At 45.8% G+C, this 21,547-nt stretch overlaps 1 protein-coding gene across 5 annotated transcripts in view; it reads right to left on the bottom strand.

Moving 5' to 3' along the window:
• The window catches only part of stau2 (staufen double-stranded RNA binding protein 2), a 369,378-nt gene extending 353,498 nt beyond the window's left edge, over positions 1–15,880 (bottom strand). For 2 of the 5 annotated variants that reach the window (XM_033019294.1, XM_033019295.1), the window contains exon 1: positions 15,607–15,878. The gene's annotated coding sequence lies outside the window, so the exon portion shown is untranslated. Of the gene's footprint in view, positions 1–15,606 lie in introns of all 5 variants that reach the window. The other 3 variants (XM_033019292.1, XM_033019293.1, XM_033019291.1) reach the window with 3 other exon arrangements.
• Positions 15,881–21,547: the final 5,667 nt, after the last annotated feature.

The raw sequence follows: 21,547 nt of genomic DNA, 5'->3' as shown, positions 1-21,547 counted from the left end.
CCTCTTCTCCCCCCCTCTCCTCTTCTCCCCTCCTCTCCTCTTCTCCCCCCCCTCCTCGCCCGCCCCTCTCCTCTTCTCACCACTCCCCTCTCAACATCTTCTCCCCCCCATCGTCGCTCTGCTCTCCCCCACCGTCGTCCGTCTTCTCCCCCCCCGTCATCCTCTTCTCCACCCCCTCCGTCCTCTTCTCCCCCCCCTCTCCTCGTTCATCCCCCCCTCTCCTCTTCTCCCCCCCCTCATCCTCTTCTCCCCACCCTTCTCCTACCTCTTCCCCCTTCTCCGTCCACCCACCCTCTCCATCCACCACGCCCAATCCTCTGCTGCTCTCTCCCCTCTTTTTCTTCCCTCTGCCTCCCCTCCATCCTCTCCACACCGTTCCTCCCTAACCCCCTCCCTCCAACACACCCCTACCCCCTCCCCTCACACACCCCTACCCCCTTCCCTCCAGCCCGCCCTCCCGCTCCCTGCCTGCCCACCTCTCCTCCCCACTCCCGCACCGCACACCCCATCCCCTCACCTCACCCCCCTCAGCACACCCTCTCCCCCTTCTCCCCCCCCTCCCCCCCTCTCTCTCCCCTCCATCCCCTCCCCCACCCTCCCCTAAACCCCCTCCCCTCCACACCCCCTACCCTCTTCCCTCCACCCTCCCTCCCCCTCCCTGCTCCCCACCTCTCCCCCTCACAGCACCCCCTCTCTCTCTCCCCCTCACTCTCTCTCCTCCCCCACCTTTCCCCCCTCACCCACCCTCCCTCTTCTCCTCCTCTCCACCCATCATCCCTCTTGCCCTCTCTGTGTCTCTCTCTCTCTGCCCCTTCTCTCTCTGCCCTCACTCTCTAACCCCGCCCCCCCCCCCCCCCCCTCTCTAGATGTGACTGCAAGTTGGGGGCTACGCGTCAGTAGATAGGGTGGCTATGGGGTAAAAGGAGCAAATTAATAATATTAATATATCAAGGGGGGTAATTAGCGTGAGTGCGAGGGGGGGGGGATAGTTAGTGTGTGTGACGCTGCATGCCGCCTCCCCCCCCCACAACCGCACGTTGGGGGAACAGACCCAACGGGTCTGCACTTGGTCTAGTACGTTTCTATAAGATATCCTCTCATCCTTCTAAATTCCAGTGAATACAAGCCCAGTCTTTCCAATCTTTCCTCATATGACAGTCCCCCCATCCCGGGGATTAACCTTGCAAACTTAAAGCACACGGTATTGGGGGTTCAGTATTGATGTGGATAGAGAACTGGCTGGCAGACAGAAGCAAATAGTAGGAGTAAACGAGTCCTTTTCACAATGGCAGGCAGTGACTAGTGGGGTACCGCAAGGCTCGGTGCTGGGACCCCAGCTATTTACAATATATATTAATGATTTGGATGAGGGAATTGAATGCAACATCTCCACATTTGCAGATGACACGAAGCTGGGGGGCAGTGTTAGCTGTGAGGAGGATGCTAGGAGACTGCAAGGTGGCTTGGATAGGTCGGGTGAGTGGGCAAATGCATGGCAGATGCAGTATAATGTGGATAAATGTGAGGTTATCCACTTTGGTGGCAAAAACAGGAAAGTAGACTATTATCTGAATGGTGGCCGATTAGGAAAAGGGGAGATGCAACGAGACCTGGGTGTCAAGGTACACCAGTCATTGAAAGTAGGCATGTAGGTGCAGCAGGCAGTGAAGAAGGCGAATGGTATGTTTGCATTCATAGCAAAAGGATTTGAGTATAGGAGCAGGGAGGTTCTACAGCAGTTGTACCACACCTGGAGTATTGCGTACAGTTTTGGTCACCTAATCTGAGGAAAGACATTCTTGCCATAGAGGGAGTACAGAGAAGGTTCACCAGACTGATTCCTGGGATGTCAGGACTTTCATATGAAGAAAGACTGGATAGACTCGGCTTGTACTCGCTAGAATTTAGAAGAGTGAGGGGGGATCTTATAGAAACTTACAAAATACTTAAGGGGTTGGACAGGCTAGATGCAGGAAGATTGTTCCCGATGTTGGGGAAGTCCAGAACAAGGGGTCACTGTTTAAGGATAAGTGGGAAGTCTTTTAGGACCGAGATGAGAAAAACATTTTTCACACAGAGTGGTGAATCTGTGGAATTCTCTGCCACAGAAGGTAGTTGAGGCCAGTTCATTGGCTATATTTAAGAGGGAATTAGATGTATCCCTTGTGGCTAAGGGGATCAGGGGGTATGGAGAGAAGGCAGGTAAGGGATACTGTTGGAAGATCAGCCATGATCATATTGAATGGCGGTGCAGGCTCGAAGGGCCGAATGGCCTACTCCTGCACCTATTTTCTATGTTTCTATGGACCTACGCTGCAATGCCTCAATAGTAAGGATGTCCTTCCTCAAATTTGGAGACCAAAACTGCACACAATACTCCAGATGTGGTCTCACCAGGGCCCTGTACAACTGCAGAAGGACCTCTTTACTACTCAAATCCTCTCGTTATGAAGACTAACATGCCATTCGCTTTCTTCACTGCCCGCTGTACCTGCATGTTTACTTTCAGTGACTGGTGTACAAGGACACCCAAGTCTCGTTGCACTTCCCTATTTCCTAATCTGACACAATTGAGATAATTATCTGCCTCCTTGTTCTTGCCGCCAAAGTGGATAACCTCACAATTATCTACATTATACTGCATCTGCCATGCTTCTCCCACTCACTCAACCTGTCCAAGTTCAGGCAACATCACTGAAGAACATGGATAGGCGACGTTTTGAGTTATGACCATTCTTCAGACTGATTGCAGTGGGGGGGGGGGGGGAAGAAAAAGCAGGAAGAGAGGTAGGGAAGGGTAAAGCCAGGCAAGTGATCGGTGGATACAGGCGAGGGGAGTTTTGATTGGTAGATGGGTGGATAAAGGCCAGAGATGGGAAGATGATAAAAGACTGCGATACAAGAAGAGACTAGACATGTGAAGTCAGAGGAAGGGATATCGGTTGAAGGGGGCAGGAAGACAGAGTCAGGTGAGAGGGAGTCTTGAAATAAAAGAATAAGTCATGAAAACGACAGATAAAAGCAGATGATGATAAGGAAATGTAGAATGGTTCATTGTTAGCTATGGAGAAGGTGACAAGGAGGCCTACTATCGGTAAAATTAATCAGGACAGTGAAACTAGTCGGAGAACTAGGTCATAAGTGATAGGAGCAGAATTAGGCCATTCGGCCCTTCACATCTACACTGCCATTCAATCATGGCTGATCTATATCTCCCTCCTAACCCCATTCTCCTGCCTGATAAACCTTGGACTAATCAAGAAGCAGACAAGTGAAAGTAGTCTTTGAATTATTTAAGGTACTGCAAGATTACGTTGCTTGCCCATATTTCTTATGTGGGTTTGCAGAAACAGACACTTGAGTAGAAATAATCCTACACAGCTCTGAGATACTGCTGACGGAAAGAGTATATTATAGATTCTGACGAAGTGGAAAGCGGCATCTGGATAACGCATTATCTGACATTTCTGCCACTATCAGCGTGATCCTACCAGTCACTTCTTCCCATCTTCAGAGACCGCTGCCTTGAAAACTCCTTGGTTCACAGATTCAATCTTTATGCCAGGAATCGGGACAAATGAGGCAACGGAAGCCAGTTTACTTTTGCAAAGTGTTGTAGCAGGAAGGATACTGTGACCAAAATGCAATGTCCAGGGGAGTGGTATCCATCTTACATCCTTCTGTAACAATTCCAAAACTGGTCAGGAAACAGTGGTCTAAACAAATGTCACTGTTTCCTCCTGTCAGCCTGGATCACAGGAGGTTTAACAAGACTGGCGTGTTTGCAATAATTTAACAACAGAATGAAACTGGGGCCTTTCTGGAGGAGGAGGAATTGCTGAATAATTTATTCCCGTGATACAGTTGCACCTCAGGAGAAAGATTTGTTTACAGGAAGAGAAAAAATGTGTTGATTTATTTGATTTTTTTTCCCCAAACAAGTTCCATGAGAGCGAGGTTTATTCTATATCTCAGGCTTTTTAATTCCCTCAGAGTGAACTGCAACCCAAACAGGTGCAACTTGGGAGGTTACCTGTATGTGTCAAAAAGTAACACAGAGAATAAAACAGAACGGTAAACCACAAGAACAGGCCGTTCAGCCCATGATATTTCTGCCGGACAAGCAGGCAAATTAAGCTACTGCTTTCTGTTTGCACATGATCTACAGTGCCCTCCATAATGTTTGTGACAAAGACCCATCATTTATTTATTTGCCTCTGTAATCCTCAATTTGAGATTTGTAATAGAAAAAAAATCACATGTGGTTAAAGTGCACATTGTCAGATGATATGAAAGGCCATTTTTATACATTTTGGTTTCACCATGTAGAAATTACAGCTGTGTTTATACATAGTCTCCCCATTTCACAGCACCATAATGTTTGGGACACATGGCTTCACAGGCCTTTGTAATTGCTCAGGTGTGTTTAATTGCCTCCTTAATACAGGTATAAGAGAGCTCTCAGCACCCTGTCTTTCCTACAGTTTTTCCATCACCTTTGGAAACGTTTATTGCAGTTTATCAACATGAGGACCAAAGCTGTGCCAATGAAAGTCAAAGAAGCCATTATGAGACTGAGAAACAATAATAAAACTGTTAGAGACATCAGCCAAACCTCAAGCTTACCAAAATCAACTGTTTGGAACACCATTACGAAAAAAGAGAGTTCTGGTGAGCTTACTAATCGCAAAGTAACTGGCAGGCCAAGGAAGACCTCCACAGCTGATGGCAGGTGAATTCTCTCTATATAAAGAAAATTCCCCAAGCACCTGTCCGACAGATCAGAAACACTCTTCAGGAGTGGATTTGTCAGTGATCACTGTCCGTAGAAGACTTTGTGAACAGAAATACAGAGGCTACACTGCAAGATGCAAACCACTGGTTAGCCGCAAAAATAGGATGGCCAGGTTACAGTTTGCCAAGAAGTACTTAAAAGAGCAACCACAGTTCTGGAAAAAGGTCTTATGGACAGATGAGACAAAGATTAACTTATATCAGAGTGATGGCAAGAGCAAAGTATGGAGGAGAGAAGGAACTGCTCAAGATCCAAAGCATACCACCTCATCTGTGAAACGTGGTGGTGGAGGTGTTATGGCCTGGGCATGTATGGCTGCTGAAGGTACTGGCTCACTTATCTTCATTGATGATACAACTGCTGATGGTAGTAGCATAATGAATTCTGAAGTGTATAGACACATCCTATCTGCTCAAGTTCAAACAAATGCCTCAAAACTCATTGGCCGACGGTTCATTCTACAGCAAGACAATGATCCCAAACATACTGCTAAAGTAACAAAGGAGTTTTTCAAAGCTAAAAAATGGTAAATTCTTGAGTGGCCAAGTCAATCACCCGATCTGAACCCAATTGAGCATGCTTTTTATATGCTGAAGAGAAAACTGGACTAGCACCCAAAACAAGCATCAGCTAAAGATGACTGTAATACAGTCCTGGCAGAGCATCACCAGAGAAGACACCCAGCAACTGGTGATGTCCATGAATCGCAGAGTTCAAGCAGTCATTGCATGCAAAGGAGATGAAACAAAATACTAAATATGACTACTTTAATTTACATGACATTGCTGTGTCCCAAACATTATCCACTGTTTGCTGTATTTATGTCAGCCAGGTTGCACTTTCTTCCATATGGAATTTTGGAAGATGACAACCATGCATCTTGTGTCTGCGTAGCCACCTAGTTCAAAAACTGGTGAGGCGAGAGGTAGTTTTCTACCGGTTACTAGCAATGCTTATTTCTGTCATCTTCTCTTTCACTTTATATGTGTAGGAGGGATGGAGAGGGGATGCAAGGGTTACTTGGTTAGAGAAAACAATATTCATACCACCGGGTTGTAAGCTGCGAAATATGAGGTGTTGTTCCTCCAATTTGCGTTTGGCCTCTCTGACAATGGAGGAGGCCCAGGACAGTCTCAGGACAATGGAGGAGGCCCAATCACAGCCTTCTATATTCTGTTGTGCTGAAGCAAAGCAAAGACAATAGACTATTGAATTTTGACAGAAAGGTCAGTGTGGGGAATGGGAAGGAGAGTTAAAGTATTTGGCAACTGGGAGGTCAGGTGGGCCAAGGCAGACTGAGTGAAGGTGTTCAGCGAAATGATCGGCCAGTCTACATTTGGTACGTTTAATCATGTTTGACCTATTTATTAACTAGCAGAATAGTTACAGGAGAATCAGCATAATTTGACGTTAAGAAAGGGAAATTATTTCGATCCCAAAGTGAGCACTGTGACACCAAAGTATTCTGGAAGCTTTAATTTTAGTTTTAGAGATACAGCGTGGAAACAGACCCTTCGGCCCACCTTGTCCATGCGGTCCAGCGATCACGCGTACATTAGTTCCATCCTACACACGAAGGAAAATTTACAGAAGCCAATTAGCCTTCAACCTTGCACGTCTTTGGAATGTGGAAGGAAACCGGAGCACCCAGGGAAAGCCCATGCGGTCACAGCGAGAACATACAAACTCCGTACAGATAGCACCCGTAGTCAGGATCAAACATGGGGCTCTGGCGCTGTAATGCAGCAATCCTACCGCTGCACCAAGGCTTTTATAACTTCTTGAGCATCATTCAGAACATAAAGGAAATTAAATATCTTCTGCCAAATCCCAATGAAACCTTGGAATTCTGAACTCAAGACATCTACAAAGCCAAATTCATTAAAGCATAAATGAATTAATGCAATCACGAGATCTGGATTCTGAGCAAGAAAGTGGTGTTGAGACAAAAAATTAGCCATGACCCATAGGGGGTCAAATGGCCTACTTCTGTTTAAGTTCTTGGCTGATTTAGTCTCAACAGAAAAGATTGAGACACAAATATTGATTTCCTTTTTAGCTATTCAATACTAAATATAGTTCAAAGTTATTTACTTTACATCTTAACAGTTTCAGTAATGTGCAATTAACCAGTGGAAATTTGGATGGAACACATTGTACTGGGATCAGCAAACAACAACAGCACATCACGGAGTTCTTACAGACGTGACAATATGGATATAAGTCATGCATGTGGTGCAAATTAAATGAGTATCAATGTACGTTTAAGGAGCAGTTTTATGTTTGGCCCTGTACAACAAAATCTGTGCTACTTAACAGAAACCTGGACAATAATGTAAGTATGAACTACTTTTCTGGTGCTGAATGCCCGAGCTGAGTTGATTCAAGACAATATTAGAGAACCACCACCCAGAATAATGTAGTCAGATTTCCACAGCATAGGAACAGGCCCTTCGGCCCACTACCCCAATGCGAATTCCACTTGCCTGTATTAATTCCATATCCCTCCATGTCTTGTTCATTCAAATGCCTCTCCAGGTGCCTCGTAGATGCTGTTCCTGTTCTTCCATCAACCAACTCCATCTGCCCGCCACCTCTTGTGGGAGAAACAGCTTCCCTTCAACTCTTTCCCCCTCTTAAACTAAGCCTCTTGTTTTAAGCTCCCCTGAGAGGAAGTGTGCAACCGCCCACCTGTTCTAGATCACCATTATTTTAGAAACCTCAATAAGGTCACCCTTCAGCCTCGTACGTTCCAGGGGAAACAGTTCAAGGCTGTCGAGCCTCTCCTTATAACTCAAGCCCATCAGTTCTGGCAACATCCAGCAACCCCCCCCCCTTGCCTAATAATCCTTCCTTCAGTAAGGCAACCAGAATTGTACACAACATTCCAAGTGCTGCCCAACCAATGATTTATAGAACTATTACATGACATCCCTCTGGTACTCGGTGTCAAAGCCAATGTTGGCAAGCATGCCATACACCTTCTTCACCTCCCTGTCTATCCACATATTTGAGCCCCAAGGTCTCACTGTTCAACAACACTTCCCAGGGACCTTCCTTTCGTTGTGGCCTTGTTTAACTTGCCAGATTGCAATATTTTCAACATGTCAGTGTTAAATTCCATCTGCCATTCCTTTCCCCACTTTCCCTGTTAATCGATATCATGTTGGGATCTTGGACAATCTTCTTTACTCTCCACAGTATCACCAGTTTTGGCGTCATCTGCGTACAACCTGATCACTGAACATTCTCATCGTTTTATAGCAACTGAGTGGTTTGCTCAGCACTTTAGAAGCCAGGACCATCTTGCTGTGGTATGAAGTTGCTTACAGGCTACCCAAGCAAAGCTTGCAAGTTTCCTACCTTAAATAAATATTGTGTTATGTCCAGTTTCAAAAAAGCTTCATGGTCACATTTATATTGTCAGATCGTTGAAGTATATTCAAATTCTGAAATTACCAATGGTGGCACAAGAACATATTTGTTGTACTCTTAGCTCCATCAGTTCCATCTGCACTGCCACACACTGTCTTCATTTTAGCACGAGACATTCTGTGAAATGAGACTGATACAGGGAACACACGGAAGTGTGGGAAACAATGCATGAACCAGGCCGAGTAAATTAAGTGTCGGAAATATTGAATCGGTAACAGGAGACCCAGCACTCAAGCAGCATTAGGTAATAATTATGAACAGTTAAAAAAAAAAAGTAAATAAAGCCAGGAAGAAGAATGATGCCTCTAATTGAGACAAATTTCCAACATTTCAATTAAATCCCACCCTATTGCATGGCTTGCTTTTCAAAACAAAATAATAATGGCCTTGCTGAACAGCAGCAACTTTTAGTGGTTGGTATATTTGTTCTGCAAGATCCCTCGTTTCCAATCCCATCTGGTCTCGCACTCTCCTATTCAAAGGCTACTACTCATTTGAGTTGATGTTGAATTATTGTCCCATTCTGCAAGTTTATTAATTCCCTTTCATATTTCACAGTAACGGGCGGCACGGTGGCGCAGCGGTAGAGTTGCTGCCTTACAGCGCCAGGGCCCAGGTATGATCCTGACTACGGGAGTTGTCTGTACAGAGTGTGCAAGTTCTTCCCGTGACCGCGTGGGAATTTCTCTGGCAGTCCCGGTTTCCTCCCACTTTCATAGAAACATAGAAACATAGAAACTAGGTGCAGGAGTAGGCCATTCGGCCCATCGAGCCTGCACCGCCATTCAATATGATCATGGTTGATCATCCAACTCAGTATCCCGTACCTGCCTTCTCTCCATACCCTCTGATCCCCTTAGCCACAAGGGCCACATCTAACTCCCTCTTAAATATAGCCAATGAACTGGCCTCAACTACCCTCTGTGGCAGAGAGTTCCAGAGATTCACCACTCTCTGTGTGAAAAGTTTTTCTCATCTCGGTTTTAAAGGATTTCCCCCTTATCCTTAAGCTGTGACCCCTTGTCCTGGACTTCCCCAACATCGGGAACAATCTTCCTGCATCTAGCCTGTCCAACCCCTTAAGAATTTTGTAAGTTTCTATAAGATCCCCTCTCAATCTCCTAAATTCTAGAGAGTATAAACCAAGTCTATCCAGTCTTTCTTCATAAGACAGTCCTGACATCCCAGGAATCAATCTGGTGAACCTTCTTCTCTGCACTCCCTCTATGGCAATAATGTCCTTCCTCAGATTTGGAGACCAAAACTGTACGCAATACTCCAGGTGTGGTCTCACCAAGACCCTGTACAACTGCAGTAGAACCTCCCTGCTCCTATACTCAAATCCTTTTGCTATGAAAGCTAACATACCATTCGCTTTCTTCACTGCCTGCTGCACCTGCATGCCTACTTTCAATGACTGGTGTACCATGACACCCAGGTCTCGCTGCATCTCCCCTTTTCCTAATCGGCCACCATTTAGATAATAGTCTGCTTTCCTGTTTTTGCCACCAAAATGGATAACCTCACATTTATCCACATTATACTGCATCGGCCAAACATTTGCCCACTCACCCAGCCTATCCAAGTCACCTTGCAGTCTCCTAGCATCCTCCTCACAGCTAACACTGCCCCCCAGCTTAGTGTCATCCGCAAACTTGGAGATATTGCCTTCAATTCCCTCATCCAGATCATTAATATATATTGTAAATAGCTGGGGTCCCAGCACTGAGCCTTGCGGTACCCCACTAGTCACTGCCCGCCATTGTGAAAAGGATCCGTTTACTCCTATTCTTTGCTTCCTGTTTGCCAGCCAGTTCTCTATCCACATCAATACTGAACCCCCAATGCCGTGTGCTTTAAGTTTGTATACTAATCTCTTATGTGGGACCTTGTCGAAAGCCTTCTGGAAGTCTAGATACACCACATCCACTGGTTCTCCCCTATCCACGCTACTAGTTACATCCTCGAAAAATTATATAAGATTCGTCAGACATGATTTACCTTTCGTAAATCCATGCTGACTTTGTCCAATGATTTCACCACTTTCCAAAGACATACCGGTCCGTGGGTTAATTGGCTTCTGTAAATTGCCCCTAGCATGTAGGACACAGATGATCATTGGTTGGCAGACACGGTGGACCAAAGGGCCTGATTCCATGCTGCATCTCTAAACTAAACAAACTAATGTATTCTGGACTACACGTCTTCCCACCCTGCCCCCTGTAAAGACTCCATCCCCTACTCCCAATTCCTCCGCCTACGCCGCATCTGTTCCCAGGATGAGACATTTCATACCAGGGCATCGGAAATGTCCTCGTTCTTCAGGGAACGGGGATTCCCCTCCGCCACCATAGATGAGGCTCACACCAGGGTCTCATCCATACCCCGTAACACTGCTCTCTCTCCCCATCCCCGCACACGCAACAAGGGCAGAGTCCCTCTGGTCCTCACCTTTCACCCCACCAGCCGGCAAATACAACACATAATCCTCCGCCATTTCCGCCACCTCCAACGTGACCCCACCACTCGCCACATCTTCCCATCTCCCCCCATGTCTGCCTTCCGCAAAGACCGCTCCCTCCGCAACTCCCTCGTCAATTCTTCCCTTCCCTCCCGCACCACCCCCTCCCCGGGCACTTTCCGTTGCAACCGCAAGAAATGCAACACCTGTCCCTTCACCTCCCCCCTCGACTCCATTCAAGGTCCCAAGCAGTCGTTCCAGGTGCGACAAAGGTTCACCTGTATCTCCTCCAACCTCATCTACTGCATCCGCTGCTCTAGATGTCAGCTAATTTACATCGGTGAGACCAAGCGTAGGTTGGGCGACCGTTTCGCCGAACACCTCCGCTCAGTCCGCCTTAACCTACCTGACCTCCCGGTGGCTCAGCACTTCAACTCCCCCTCCCATTCCCAATCCGACCTCTCTGTCCTGGGTCTCCTCCATTGCCAGAGTGAGCAACAGCGGAAATTGGAGGAACAGCACCTCATATTCCGTCTGGGGTCCTTGCGCCCTTATGGCATCAACATTGAATTCCCCCAATTTGGCTAGCCTGTGCTGTCCCCTCCCCTTCCTTCACCCTCTAGCTGTCTCCTCCCACCCTCCCATCCGCCCGCCCTCGGGCTCCTCCTCCTCCCTTTTTCCTTCTTTCTTTCCCCACCCCCCATCAGTCTGAAGAAGGGTTTCGGCCCGAAACGTCGCCTATTTCCTTCGCTCCATAGATGCTGCTGCACCCGCTGAGTTCCTCCAGCAATTTTGTGTACCTTCTAATGTATTCTTATTCTCTATTGTTATCCCCTCCTGATTTCCACTCGTTCACTCATATTGGTCAATGAAGATGTTTCCACACTCACTGTACATTATTCTACTTTTCATTTCTAGATGCTTTGTTCTCTCCTTCCAGAGGGACTCCACTTCTTCATATCAGGATTACCATAACTGGATTAATTTCCTATGCTTCCTCTATCCCCATCCTTAACTATTGACATTATGTTAGCTTTTCCCCTAGCCTTCTGGCACCACACCTTTCTTCAAATGAATCATTTATTGTTTAGTAAAACCAAAGTTATTGCTTCCCTAGATCCTATTAAAATGCATGAAATAAATCCAACCAGATCAAGAACTTACATCTGAGGTCAATTTAAGATTTCCTTCTATTTTAAATGCATTCATTTCATTACTCGTCTAATCATTTAATGCCATGTCTATTGGTTCCATCGCCCCGGTAAATACTGAAACAAAATAATGATTATTTCTTCTATCTCCATATCATTAAAATCACAGAGGCTCAGGGGGAAAATAGAGGCCATGCAGCCCACCTTGTTCACACTGTTCAAAAAAGCTATCTAACCTAATAAACATAGACATCGAAAATAGGTGCAGGAGGAGGCCATGCGGCCCTTTGAACCAGCACCGTCATTCATTGTGATCATGGCTGATCGTCCCCAATCAATAACCCGTGCCTGCCTTCTCCCCATATCCCTTGATTCCAGACTTGATCCCAGACCCCCTGCTCGCCAACAATACATCCGGGCACATTTTAAGATGTATTTTTTACCTCTTACATCCTACCAACCTCCAACCGCTAACACACTCTGGTAAAGTCTTATCCACATTCCTTCTCATCCTTCAGCCAATTACTTTAAATCCATTGCCTCTAATGTTTCAACCTATAAACGTGGGAAGTACTGAAGGTTCTTTCTATTTACTCTGTCCAGACACCTCAAAGTTATTACCCTCAAGTTATTGTCAGCCTCAGCTTCCTCTGCTCCAAAGAAAGTAATGTCACAAATATGCAACACTGATACAACCTACTGCCCTTGTATTCTGTGCCTAGATTAGTAAAATGCAAGTACCAATTTGACAGCTCATCAGATTTAAGGACATACACCAAGCAAGCTCCCTCTATTCTCAAAAATTCCCATTAATATTTTTTTTACCATTTCCACCCCCATAAGTAAATAACTCATAACTTTGTATCGGCTGCAAATTGATTTATCACGCACCTCCTTCAATCATGAAAACATACAATAAAAACTAAATGTAATAAAAATGAACTGCAGATGCTAGCTTAGACCAAAAACACACAAAATGCTGGAGTTACTCAGGGGGTCATGCAGCATCTCTGGAGAAAATGTAGATGTGCCTCTTCGGATTGGGACTTGTAGAAGTCAGGATTTGAAGAAGTGCCCTGACCCGTAATATCACCTATTCATTTTGTACAGAGATGCTGCCTGACCTGCTGAGTTACTCCAGCATTTTGTATCAATAAAAACTAATGGACCAAGTATTCGGCCTTAGAGACCCCCACTGTAGTAGCCTTCCTCTCAGAGAAATACCTGTTAACCATTTCCCACTGCTTCCTGCTACAGAGCCAATTTATCACTCTCTCTTGGATCCAAAGCATTTTTACTTCATTGACCAGTCTGAGGTGTGGTATTCTCAATGGCCTTATTCCCTTCCCAATAACTCTTGTTACAAAATGGCATATCATGAAAGTGTTTTACTATTTCTGGTACCTGTTTGTATTTACTGTACTTATTTTTTCTCATTCCTTTGACCTCTCTCTTACTCACATCCCTGCAACCTACATAACTAACTGCAAGAGCGCGCAGTAGAGTTGCTGCCTTACAGCGCCAGGCACCCGGGTGCATGTCTATACAGTTTGTACTTTCTCCCTGTGACCTGCGTGGGTTTTCCTCGGGATCTCCGGTATCCTCCCACACTCCAAAGATGTACAGGTTTTTAGGCTGATTGGCGTGGTTAAATTGTAAATAGTCCCCAGTGTGTGTGCAGGATAGGGTTAATGTGAGGTTATCCCTGGTCGGCGCCAACTCTGTGGGCCAAAAGGCCTGTTTCCCTGCTGTATCTCTAAACTAAACTTGTCGACCACCTCCTCCCCAGTTGCTCATCCATGATTTTACTCCTCCGTAGTCTCCACGAGAGCTTCTTCTAGCAGAGTATACATTTTGCTGTGTTCTGCTGAACACCATTTTAAATGTGTACCATTGTTGTTCTTTATTCTAGCTCATTAATATCATGGCCTGTTTTATCTTCCCAAATTCCATTCTAAACCATTCAAAAAAACTTTTTATTTCCAATTCATTGGCATGATTTATCATAGTTGTCCTTCTCCATCATCGTGAAGCATATTATATTAGTCATTATCGCCTGGATGCTCTTTTTGTCTCTACCTCTCTGATTCAATCCCCAACTCTGATTCAACCCCCTTCTCGTTGGGCTTTTTACACATTGGATTTTTTTTTTTTGTTAAACGTGATTGGGAACTAGAAAACCATTTAGGAGCTGATTTGGAACTTAACAAACATAATAAAAGCTGCCTTGGAGAAAAAAACTTTCCAAGTAACCTCCCCACAGTAATCACACAGTCAGTCTGTCAATTTCACCTCAGGTGTCCATAGAAATTGACAAGCAATCACTGCTATTGATACTTATGCACTGATACTGTATTAGACAATGTAACATACAGTCTTTAAAAATGTTTACCTTAATAAAAATAAACAGAGCTATTAAAAAGACCCTGTGGAAACAACATATTTGTTTTGCGATTCTGAAACCATTTAATCCCTAAACCTCTTTTCCCCATTGAAACAAATGTTTCATGAGGCTATTTTCATAACACAATGTTTCATAGGAACATAACTACTGTGCTACACCAAAACTATACATATATTTTTTTCTCACTTCAGTTATTAAGTGTCAACAATACCCAAGTCTGATGAATACTTCATAATCTATTTTCCCCACCCACAGGGTTCCAGTGAAATGCCTTCTCCTTTTGATCAAATGTCATTGCCTTAATGCCAAGGGGCATTGCTTCACCAGCAACTCATTCCCATCCCCTCTATCCTTCTCCCGTCCTCTCTCCTCAGTCCACTTTCCCGTCTCCTCCCCACTTGTCCCCCTGTCCCGTCTCCTTCCACTCTCTTGTCTGCCCTCTCTATCCCACTTCTCCTCCTTCTCTTCTTCATCCTTCCCCATCCTACTCCTCTGCCAGTCCACTCTGCTCTCCTTCCACCATCCTGTCTTCCCCACCCCCCCCCCCTCCTCTCTCCCACCCCACTTGTCTCCCCTCCCTTCCCTGCCCACTCTCAACCTCTGCTCACCTCCCTCTCTTCCCTTCCCACCCCTCCCCTACCTTCCTACACACCTTCCCCCATTTCCTCTTCACCCATCCTCTCTCGTCCCCGAACCCGCTCCTGCCTTCCCATTTTAATTCTCCCTCCCTCCCCTCTCCCCGTACTTTTCAATACCTTCCCTCTTCACTCATTCCCTCTCAGCTTCATCTACTTTATCGCCCCTACTTCTCCCCTCCTCAAATGCCCCTGTCCCATATTCTCCAGTCTCTTCGTCCTCACCCCTCCTCTCCCCTTCCCACCCAAACCCTCTCCTCTCCCCTTCCAAATCCTCCCCTCCTTCTTTCCCTTCCCAACCCCCCTCCTTCTTTCCCTTCCCAACCCCCCTCCTTCTTTCCCTTCCCAACCCCCCTCCCATCTTCCTTCTCTCCTCAGCCCACACATCCCACCTCCTCCTCCACCTCTCCCCTGCCCCATCTCTCATTCCCCCCCGTCTCCCTCTCCAACCCCCTCTCCTTCACCCCGTCCGTCTCTCCCCCACCTCTGTCCCTCCTACCCCCCCCCCCCCCTTCTCCCCACCACCTCTCCATTCCCACCCACCCCCCACCAACTCCTATCTCCTTACCCTACACTCCTCCACCCCCATCTTCCCCCATCCCTCCCTCTCCTCCTTCTCTCTCCCTCTCCTCCCCCTCCCTCTCCCTCCCCTCCCCTCCCTCCCCCCTCCCCCTCCCCTCCCTCCCCTCCCCTCCCCTCCCCTCCTCCCCTCCCCTCCCTCCTACCTGAGGCCTTGAAGCGCCTCCAACATCGGCAAACCCTAAAGAGAATTGACACGACGGTGGGAGGAGGAGGAGGAGGGAGCCAAACCACTGCCGCCCCCGCCGTCCCTTCACCCCCACAAGTGGCGGCCGCTGCCGTGAGGACGCGAGGCCTCCGCTGCGCCGCCGGCCGCGGTGAGAGGCTGACATCTCATGGCAGTCATTGTGCCGCCGGCATTCACTCGGCGGCGACCCCCGGCCGGCAGCGGGATGCAACCTCACCCCCAGGGACCTCCTGGTGCCGGCAGATGGTCGAGCCCAGAGCTCTCCCCGCCCCTTTCCTGGCCAATCTTGGGCAGCCGACAACCCAGCAGTATGAATATTGATTTCTCTCACTTCAAGTAACCCTCTTTCCCTCTCATCACTAATTTCACTGTCCTTTTCTCCACAGACGGTGCCTGTCCTTGCCGAGTTACAGCATTTTGTGTCTTTTTTCGGTGTAAACCAGCAGCTGCAGTTCCTTCCCACACAGTTTCACTGCCCTCTTGATTAATGTAACTGTTTGTATGCCTCCTTGTCAACTTCCCCTCACTTAACAATGAACCATTCTATATTTCCTTGATTAAGCATCTGCTTTGATCTGTCATTTTCACACCTTGCCCTTCCATATCTATGAGAAGGCAGGGTGACTTGGACAGGTTGGGGGAGTGGGCAGATGCATGGCAGATGAAGTTTAATGCGGATAAATGTGAGGTTATCCACTTTGGTAGCAAAAACAGGAAGGCAGATTACTATCTAAATGGCGTAAAGTTGGGAAAAGGGGAAGTACAACGGGATCTGGGGGTCCATATACATCAGTCTATGAAAGTAAGCATGCAGGTACAGCAGGCTGTGAAGAAAGCGAATGGCATGTTGGCCTTTATAACAAGAGGAATCGAATATAGGAGCAAAGAGGTCCTGCAGTTGTACAGAGCCCTAGTGAGACCACACCTGGAGTATTGTGTACAGTCTTGGTCCCCTAATTTGAGGAAACACATTCTTGCTATTAAGGGAGTGCAGCGTAGGTTTACAAGGTTAATTCCCGGGATGGCAGGACTGTCATCTGCTGAGAGAATGGAGCAGCTGGGCTTGTACACTCTGGAGTTTAGAAGGATGAGAGGGCATCTCATTGAAACATATAAGATTGTTAAGGGCTTGGACAAGCTAGAGGCAGAAAACATGTTCCCGATGGTGGGGGAGTCCAGAACCAGGGGCCAGTTTAAGAATAAGGAGTAAGCCATTTAGAATGGAGACGAGGAAACAGTTTTTCTCACAGAGAGTGGTGAGTCTGTGGAATTCTCTGCCTCAGAAGGCAGTGGAGGCAGGTTCTCTGGGTGCTTTCAAGAGAGAGCTAGATAGGGCTCTTAAAAATAGCAGAGTCAGGGGATATGGGGAGAAGGCATGAACGGGGTACTGATTGGGGATGATCAGCCATGATCACATTGAATGGCGGTGCTGGCTCGAAGGGCTGAATGGCCTACTCCTGCATAAAATTAATCAGTAGGATAGTGAAACTAGTTGGAGAACTAAGGTGGGGGCGAAACAGAGAAAGAAGGAAAGCAAGGGTTACTTGAAGTTAGAGAAATCAATTTTCATACCGCTGGGTTGTATGCTGCCCAAGCGAAACATGAGGTGCTGTTCCTCCTACTTGCGTTGGACCTCACTCTGACAGTGGAGGAGGCCCAGGACAGAAAGGTCAGTATGGGAGGGGGAGTTAAAGTGTTTATCATCCGGGAGATCGTGTAGCCCGCCACGAGATTTTATCCGTCCCGCAGCATGTCCGCGCAGGACGGAGCATGTATCAGTTAGGCGTCGAGGTGATTCGAGTCGGGGAGCGCGGCGACCCGGAGCTGCTCTTAGTGTTATTACCGGGTAGGCCCCTCGAATTGTCAGAGCCAAGACACCACAGGGCCGCCGTGAAGATGGGTGCAATGGGGGTGGAGTGGTTTCCAGCGGCAGCAGTCAGAATGGGGTGAGGGGGGGGTTGTTCGGCGGCGGCAGCAGCGGTCAGAATGGGTCAGCAGCACATAACGTGCGATCGTTCCTCTCTCCCCCCTCTCTGCCCTTTCTCTCTGCCTGCCCCCTCTCTATCTCACTCTCTATTTCTCTCGCTGTGCCTTTCTCTCTGCTTCTCTCTCTCTGCCTCTCTCTCTCGGCCTCTCTCTCTCTCTATCTCTCTGCCTTCCTTCTCTGCCCTTTCCCTTTCTGCATGAAGGTGTTCAGTCGCTGTTTGATCAGCGTAGTACTCCAGCCCTATCTCTCTTCATCTGCTCTACAAATAGCAACCCTTTTATCATAAAATCAGAAGCAGGGATGTTCACAGATAATTTCACAATGTGCAATAAAAATTGTTAGACCTCAGAAAATGCAGTGATCGTACCTGTATGTAACAAAGATTTAGACAACATTCTGGCATGTTCTGATAAATGATAGTTGACATTTGCTCTCCAGGCAACGACCATTTACAACAAGAGTAAAATCATCAACCCTTCACACTTAATGAATGACATTACATCCAGCCTGTGTTATTCACTTAGTTGCTTTCCATAGATTTACAAATTCACAAGGTCATCCAGGTAATACTGGGAATGCCATTAAGCACCAAGCTTCTCCTGGAGCTCCCTCCCATATGCCATGAGATAGGGTTGTATTTTATGTCTTGTACTGGCAATGTTAATTCCCCAAGTTAATGACTATTCAGATAATAAATCTTTGCTATGGTGAAGTTTTACTTAATTTAATTTGTCTCTTATTGAAGGTTTAGTTGGCTACAGTGACAGAACACATTTATAGACTGTCTTTCAAACGCAGGTCCATAAAAAAAACCCCAATAACATTTAACAGCCTTTCTGATCAGATTAATGGGAAGGATTCTGTTAGACACACATTTTTTTTTAATTAAGACAAAAAATGTTAGGTCCATAACTCCCACAGGTAATGAGGACTTAATATTTTATCATCAAATATCCACCATCAATACCGTGGGGCACTCATCAACCATGGCCTATGAATACAAAGATGACAAGAGCTGGTCAGTTTAGGTATTTTATAATGAATTACCCGTCTCCTGATACCCAAAGCATTTCTACTTCCTACTCATGTGCATCTTTAAATATTTTTCACTTTCCCAGATGTGTGCTCTTCCATCAAGACTAATCTTTCCAGGACAAAGGAAACTCCTGGGCCAGCACCACACCCACTGCAGGCTTCAATGTACATTTTTTAACAAAATGCTGCATGTAATCTTGCTAAGGATTCATTTTCATCCTGGTAGGAAGTAGATCACTGGTATTTCTGTCTAAAAATATGGATCTAACCTCAAGAAGGATAAGAAGACCACTGGGTGGCGCCCGCATTGGCCGCCTCGCCAACAGTCTGTCTTGTCCCTTCCTTCTTTGTTGTTTTTTAGTATGTGGTAAATGTATTTTTTTAGTTTTCTTTAGCTTGTTTTATGTGGGGGGTGAGGGTTGGAGGAAACTTTTTTTAATCTCTTACCTTGACAGAGATGTGATTTTTTTCCCCCGTATTGTATCTCCGACCGCACAGCGGCCTAACATCGAAGAGCTGGCGGACTCTGCTGGAGATCTCCAACTGCGGGAGCCTGCAGGACTTAACATCGTGGAGCTCACTTAGAAACTGACTTCGAGAGCTCCAAGCCGCAGGAGCTTCGACCACCCCAATGTGGGAGCTTCGATCTCCCCGACTGCAGATGGTTCGACTGCCCCGACAGCAGGAGAATAAAGAGGAAGAAGATTAGACTTTATTGCCTTCCATCACAGTGAGGAATCCACTGTGGTGGATGTTTATGTTAACTTTTATGTAGTTGTGTCTTATTGCTTTTTTTTTTGTATGGCTATATGGTAATTTAAGTTTCACTGTACCTTAATAGGCACACGTGATAATAAGCTGACCTTTGAACCTTTGAGACTAGTGGCATGTCTACCAGTACTTGCAAGTTACCCACTTCTTCAGTTTCCTCTCACACTCCAAAGGCATACAGGTTTGTTGGTTAATCGGCTTGGTTTAAATGTAAATTGTCTTTTGTTCATGTAGGGGATCGCTAATGTGCGGGGATCGCTGGGCGGCGCAGACTCGGTGGGCCAGAGGGCCTGATCCAAGCATATCTCTAAACTAAACCAAACTACTGCTAGAGTGTAATTGGAAATATAAAGTTTCTTCATCATCACCTGGCTTACACAATTATGAGAGTAAGTTTGCAGACTTTGACTGTTCATGAAAATGGAATGTCGCCACATTCACGAGGACAGGTGGGGAGGGTCAACTAATATTTGCCTCGGTAGTGTTGCCCACATTCCATGAGTGACAATTAGATGTAAAATTGTACATACCAGAATTGTACATTGCAAATGCATAATTGTCCCATCTATTTGCCAATTTATCATCTGTGATGTAATGCTTGAGTTTTGTTTATTGTCACATGTACCAAGGTGCAGTGAACAGCTTTTGTTGTGTGCTATCCAGTCAGCAGAAAGACAATACACGATCACAATCAAGCCATTCACAGTGTAGAGATAAATGATAAAGGGAATAACGTAAATAACGTTTAGTGCAAGATCAAGTCCAGTAAAATCTGAACAGAGATAGTCCGAGGGTCTCTAATGAGGTAGATAGTAGCTCAGGATTGCTCTCTAGTTGTTGGTAGGATGGTTCAATGGCCCCTGCCTTTATATTTAATGGATTTTTGTCTATTTTTTTTACCTTACAATGATTAAGGGGCCTCATTTAACCAACCAACAGACTTACTTTATATAAATGTTTTGGCAATTTTCATCTTACGATTGGTATTATTTCTTTAAAATACTGTTTTTTTTTTCATCTTAATCTGTCTTTTAGTCAGCGATTGTTTTTGAAGGGGCTTGTTATGCCCTTATTGTTAATGCATTTACCTTCACGAGTGGGGTGTAACACATGCCCTGCCCTTCCATCTATCCTACATGTGCACTTGCTCGTGCTAAGAAATGGTTTTGAATATGTGCTACAAATAAATACACGGCGTGAGATGGCAATCTGCACCACAAGTTAACAACTTGGTGTGGAAAGAAATACGTCCTGACATCTGACTCTGTTGAATACATTCATTTCAAATTATATGGGATACGTTTTGTTCTCTTTTTGTAGCTAGAATTAAATAAGGTATCCAGTCTGGCTTCTAAGCATGCATAAGCATCCATTCTAAGTGTACACAGTGGTATTATCATATGGCTTTAAAACCTTAACTTTTTTCTGAATACGATTTTGCGGTACAAGCAAATGAAACAAAATTCACCAGTCTGAGTTATGAATGTAAACAGCAGCTATGTAACTTCATGGAAGTCCAATGGTACTGGGTGGCGCATATGTGGGAAAGGAGGAAGAAGACGGAAAGAACATGTGTTACACCCACCCTACTCGTGAACGTAAAATACATTAATAAAACAAGAGCATGATGCATTTAACAAGCCTCTTCAAAAACACTCCTCTTCTCCCCTCACCCATCAGGCAAGAGGTACAGAAGTTTGAAAGTGCATACCTCCAGATTCAGGGACAGTTTCATCCCAGCTGTTATCACCAACCAGTGATCCTGACCTGCCATCTACCTCGTTGGAAGACCCTCTGACTATCTATAATCAGACTTTACTGAACTTTAAACATTATTATTCCCTTTATCCTGTATCTGTATGCTGTGGATGGCTTGATTGTTATTATGTATAGTATTTCTGCTGACTGAATAGCATGTAATAAAAAAGCTTTGCAATGTACATGTGACAATAAACAACTCTAAACTAATCTCCGCTGACTGCACGTGAACCATATTGTTCAATTCCCTGCATATCCATGTGCCCATCCAAAAACCTTTTAAATGTCACGTATCTGCCCCCACCACAACCCCTGGCAACAAAAAACTAGCTCCTCTCACAAGTACAGC

Source organism: Amblyraja radiata, chromosome 4 (assembly GCF_010909765.2).
Source record: "Amblyraja radiata isolate CabotCenter1 chromosome 4, sAmbRad1.1.pri, whole genome shotgun sequence".
Taxonomy (NCBI): domain Eukaryota; kingdom Metazoa; phylum Chordata; class Chondrichthyes; order Rajiformes; family Rajidae; genus Amblyraja; species Amblyraja radiata.
The sequence above is the reverse complement of the archived record's forward strand: the minus strand, read 5'-3'. Positions and strand labels throughout refer to the sequence as shown.